The sequence below is a fragment of the Lactuca serriola genome, chromosome 3, assembly GCF_051521515.1.
Source record: "Lactuca serriola cultivar US96UC23 chromosome 3, Lser_US96UC23_V15, whole genome shotgun sequence".
NCBI classification, from domain to species: domain Eukaryota; kingdom Viridiplantae; phylum Streptophyta; class Magnoliopsida; order Asterales; family Asteraceae; genus Lactuca; species Lactuca serriola.
The window spans coordinates 2379940-2386085 of NC_136410.1; the positions used below are offsets into that span (position 1 = coordinate 2379940).

The 6146-nt window shown below is 34.8% G+C and overlaps 1 non-coding gene across 1 annotated transcript; it reads right to left on the reverse strand.

Moving 5' to 3' along the window:
• Nucleotides 1-5550: 5550 nt before the first annotated feature.
• On the reverse strand, nt 5551-5657 carry LOC145096650 (small nucleolar RNA R71). The gene has a single exon (XR_013704023.1). It is a non-coding gene; the product is annotated as a small nucleolar RNA R71 (small nucleolar RNA).
• Between the last annotated feature and the right edge of the window lie 489 nt (nt 5658-6146).

Here is a 6146-nt window from a genome sequence, read left to right on the forward strand (position 1 = left end):
TTTAAAATCCAAAACAAAAGGAAAAATCAAAAAATTCTATTTTTAATTCTTATTTTCGGAACTTTATTTACGTAAAAAAATAAAAACTAATTACCGTTTTTTTTTTAAAAATACGTGAAATATTCTAATAGAATATTACATTGTACATTTCTAATATGATTTTTAAAATGTTTAGAATATTGAATATTCTACTAGATTTGTCAGCTATGTAGAATATTCTAAATATTCTACTAAAATATGTAAAAAAATGAATTTTTATTTATTTATTTATTTATTTTTTTTTTTTGGAAAATATATATTCCGAAAATAATATTGGAAAAAGAATTTCGAAAATTTTCAATTATTTTGAATTTTAAAAATCTTTTTGTTTTATCTACTAAATAAGTGGCTAGGATTGCGTCTCATGGTCTCATAAAATTAGACCGGTTCACATGAACCTAACCCTATATATATATATATATATATATATATATATATATATATATATATTCTAATGATTTTAGTATAGTCCGAAAAGATTTGATATGAAATTTTACTAGTTTGATAATTTTTGGGATACCAAACGTTGGTGATTTTAGTTAAGGGTGGCAAATCGGGTCATCGTATCCGGTTTTTGTCTGACACGACACAACACGATAATGTTTTATATAAAACGAACACGAAACGACATGATGTCATGTTTTATTTAACTAACATGAAAACAAATCAATTAAAAAACGACAAACACGACACTACACAACAAAAATAACATAAAATAAAAATTCATTTAGTTAATTAATATTTAATTTTACATACATGACACTACACGACAATTAGCTTATTTAATTAAAAAACGATAAATACAACACTACAAGACAAACACGGAAAACACAGAAAATAAATGTTAAATCGTGTTGAATTTAAACACGAACACGACACGAGATCGTGTGTTATATACTTAACATGAACACAGATTTGAATTTTAGTTCTGTCGCAATTTCGTTTCATGTCGTATATTTTTTTATTGAAAAACAATTTTAGATTTTCTGAATAAAAAGGGTTTTTTTTTTCTTTTTTTTTTTTTTTTGGATCGAAGACAAATACATTTTAGATTTCTGGATTAATAGAAGAAGATATAGGAAAAGAAGAAAGAGAAGGGGAGGGGTTCGAGGGCTACCGATCTGTGATATTTTGCTACGTTTCTGTAAATCAATTTAAAAGCTACTAACATGTAAGCTATTTGTTTTATGCCGGTAGAAATGCCCTAATCTCCAAACACAAATCCAACATCCATTTTTGAATCAATGTTATTAAGCTCATCATGTTTAACCAGATTAGGGTGAGAGTATGAGACTCACCGATGATTGAGAGGAAATAATAGAGAAGTTTTGATTGCGATTCTAGACTTCCAGTGATGGTGGTGGTTTATTGGGAAGAAGAGGGAGAAAGATGGCATGATGACGAAGAAGACAAGTAAAGGAAGTGAGTGAGTGAAAGTTGTATTTATGTGGGTTGCGGTATGTTGGAGGAATAAGGGTTCATGTTTGAAATCTGGATACCCCTTGGATCTTGTGAACAATTTCCGAACTTATTTCTACCTTATGCCTGTGTTACAAGAAATTCAGCCTAGGATAATCCTAGAGGACACTTATGAATCTAGGTACATAAAACATAAGCCAAATTGCTAGAAGGATTATGTGTTTGTTTGAAGAAAACGAGACCTAATAATTTTCGTGTGTCTCTTCTCAAAGAGAAGAGTTGTTTATATAATAAACAAGATTAGAGTATCATTAGGGTTGGCCGTCATGGGCTGCTTAAAAAGCAAATCAAGGAAATCCGGATTTTAACGAGGATTTTAGGGTTTCCAAAACTGACGAATTTCGTCTGTTTTACCATAATAACCCTCAAGAATTTGTTTTTCCCACTATGTTCCCATATGTATTTTTCGGAGAGTTTTGCAAACTTTGTGGTTAGTGGGACATCAGCCTGAGGCTCTGCCCCTTGGAACCCGCTAGATGTGACATCCCCACTTTCATGGCCAGAAAAGACCGATTTGTTTATGCGTATTTAAAAATCAGAGTATCCTTTTTGAAGAATAATATTGCGGAATTTGAACCCAGAAAACATGATAATGATCTCCTAAAATCCTTGAATCTCCTAGCAGAACGTATCTTTCGAATAGCCATCCGTGATACAATAAACTGAGTGGGTCAGGTTGGAAAACCTGGTGAGTACATTGGGATTTCCATCCTACAATATGATAATAATGTATATCTCAAACCTGCAAAAGCAACTACTTGATATACCATATCTCTAAAAATAATCTATCCCATACCGTTGATTCCCACTTTAAACACCTCACTAAATCACATCGGAGGTAGGGTCCGTTTGGTATACAAAGTATACTGTATGAAAATCCCACTTTAAACACCTTACTAAATCACAACCTAGATATAATCCGCGTAAGTAGATGAATCACTATAACGACTTGGAATCACTGATAAATCTTGTTTATAGGTTCATCATAATGGTAATGTACTAAAATATAAGTTATACTAAAAGTATGGTAATCATAACTTAACTTACAGCTGGTTTAGTGAGAGTATCACAACAATGCATAATAGTAAACATGCAACAACATCATCCATTGCATTAATAATATAATTTAATACAAGTGTGTTTTGTATATTTATAAGACACCAAAATATGAATGATCAAAATAAGAGACGAGTCTTGAATGCGCTCCATCTTCTCAAAACCTAGCATCGGGACTTGTCTACTGATGACCTGAGAATACAAGTTATTTTGAAAGAGTTTGTCAGCTTTAAAGCTGGTGAGTTCATAAGCATTTTAGTGTCATTGCTTGTATGAAAATGTTTGTAAGTGTTTGATGTATAAGTTTGTAGTAAATGTTTGTATCTCCTAGAAAATCCTATATTTTCTACTAAAAGTAGCCTTCTACCAAGGCATCAAATGTTCTGTATGTTTGTTTCTTGTAAAAGTGTGTATTTTTCCCAAGTGTGACTATCATTAACAAAATATAGTTTTTACATTACCGTTTATGTGAGAAGATCACAATGTAAATGTAATGGGAAAATAATAAAGTACTGTAGTGTTGTATATAGTAACTATTGATGTACTAACTACCTTAAACCAATTGTTAATTAAGTTATAATGTGGTATAATTGTAACCATACTTGATCGACTTAGTAAAACACGACGCTCGAAGATGTCGAAATGGTATGACATTCGTCACCCGTAGACCTACATGTCCTACTGTAGCTAGCATCCAGGTGTAGGACGGTCAGTCCTGTATAGATCTATACACAAATTCACGCTCTCCCTTGATATTGCCATATTTATACCTATTTTTAGGCAATATTTAAGTACATTTTTATTAATAAATTGATAAAATGTTTAGAATAATGGTACTTATGACTTTAAATTGTTATTTTCAGTCAATTAAAAGGATTTTCGAAGAGAGGGACCAATAGTGACAATATGTGGAACATGGGAGACTTGAAAGACAAGAAAAGAATAAATCCACGATAAATACTGAATTCACGACGTGGCAAAGTCGGCCACGACGTGGCAAGAGGTTTCCAGAAGATAGACATCGCGATGCGGAGGATTTCCTTGTACGGTACGGATAGCTTGAAGCCCACAACGTGGCGTGGGTTTTTGGAGATTATTTAAGTTCTCCTGATTATTACAAAATAAGAAGCTTTTGGCTGAAGGAAAGAGTTCCAGGAGACGATTCAGAGCGAAAGAAGGGTTCTGGAAGAAGGTTTTCAACACCAAAAAGAATAAAGGTTTATATTTTAGTTAAATAAGAACATGTTTTCTATTACTTTAAGTTGTGTTGGTTTATTAGTTGCTAGGATGAGCAGCTGAATCTAGCTACTCTTGTTTAGCTAGATGAAGATCAAACTTATGAATAGTTCAATGTTTATGGATTAAGTTTAGTTGGTAAAAATTGCTTGTGTTTGATTTGTATAACCTACCATGCTATTGTTTGTTTCTCCGATTGCTTGATTGCATGTTCTGTGTAGCTTAGTGACCATTAACTGCATGAATTTGTTTACCTAATGATTTAGTGAACATTAAATTGTTAGAGCTAGGATTGACCAATCTTAGTTAGTAATTAGAGTAAATAAGCTTAGCTGTGCTAGAGAAAGTGTATTGTGACCATAATTGCATTTATACAACAAATCTTACATAGCATATTTACATTCATAATTAGTTCTGTGTTTAATTATGTGTGAACATACATGGTTTGACATGAATTAGTTAATTATTGGTAAAGTTAGAACTAAATTACCAATACAACTAAAAACCAACTTAATAATCCGTAATCATTAGCTAGCCATAAGGAAGAAGTGGATTCAAACTAAACAAGAGTGTGTTCTTACTTATTGAATTTGATTTAAGTTCATCTGATCTTGTAAAATCAGATAAAACCCCTTTTAAACTTGTTAACAATTAGGTTAATTTAATATAAGTAAATTAATTAGAACACCGTTCCCTGTGATCGACACCCGACTTACCCAAACTATACTGTAATCTGACTAGGTACACTGCCTATAAGTGCATAGTTAGTTAAGTTTGTTAGGTTGTAAATATTAAAATTAGTGAGTACTTTTGTGCACATCAAGTTTTTGGCGCCGTTGCCTGGGAACGGCTTAGTTTTTTTTAGCTTATTTATTTGCATTAAATTAATCGATCCTTCTTGTGGAGTAAAATCCACAAAAAGTTAATTTTTCAGCAAAATAAAATTTTTTCTGTCAGTCACAGAGTTCACGACGTGGCTAGATACCTGCCACGACGTGGATAGTTAAAAAACTAAATTTTTAGTTGTTAGTTAGTTTTTCTTATTTTAGTTCAGTTTTACGTTTTTAGTTTAGTAAGTTGCAGGAGTTCATGACCAGAAGCTCAAACACACACTTGGTGCCACCACTTGAAGATCCCGAGTCTGCACTTCACAAGAAAAAGACGCCCTTACAAGAATTGAAGTCAGATTTTTCTAGGAAGTCGGCAAAGAAGACAGGAGAGTCAAGTTCATCCGCGAGGCACAAGAGCAATCTTGAACATTTGGATCATACACCCGTCCAAACCGAGTCCGAAAGCGATACCGAGCCGGAATTTGAAGAACACACGAGCGAACCCGAGAACGAGCCAAGGAAAGAGATGGCAGCAATTGAAGAAATGTCCATGGGAGCTTACAAGAAGCGGATCCGAGAAGATGTGGGTCCCGGTTTAGTCCAACCCGCAATACCTTCCACTGCCACATTCGAGTTGAAGGGGCACATATTGACTGCACTGAAGGACATCCCATTTTTCGGGAAAGATCATGAGGATGCTTTTAAGCATCTAGATGAAGTCAACGACATTGCGGATTACTTCAATGTCCCAAATGTCAACAGAAACACAGTCTTGCTTAGGATGCTTCCCATCACTTTCAAAGGAGCTGCTAAGGAGTGGTTAAAAGCACTCCCACCGGGTACAATCACCACTTGGGCTCAAATGCGTGAGCAATTCCTGGACCAGTTTTGCCCGCCATCCAAGATAGCCAAACTCAAGAAGGCAATAGCCAACTTTGAGCAACAGCCGGGGGAGTCATTATACAAAGCATGGGAGCGGTACAAGGGCTTGCTCAGAAATTGCCCGCAACATGATCTAAATGTGCAGCAAGAGATGTTAATCTTTTATGATGGGGTCAACGTTATGACAAGACAACTCCTTGATTCTCAAGGACCTTTGATAAAGAAAAATCCAAGGGAGGTCAAGGAGCTAATTGAAGAATTCGCGAAGCACTCTAGCGAATACCGCAGCCCTAGTCAAGATGGAATCAAAGGCGGTGGAGGGGCCCAAACTGAAGAAATAGCAGCTGTGATGGCCATGCTAAATAATATGGATCGAAGGATAACACAAATGGACCAGTCGATACATGCCATAAGAGTGGGTTGCGAGAGATGCAGTGGTCCACACTTGACCAAGGACTGCAATGTAGATGAGTATGAGAACAGAAAAGCTCAAGTGTGCTACTCTAGTGGGGATACGTTTGATGAGGACTGGAGGAAACCGAAGAAGGAGTGGCTGCCATATGAAGAGTATAAGAAGCAAAAAGAAGAGAAGTATAGGCAGATAGGTCGAGGCTTTTATCAAAA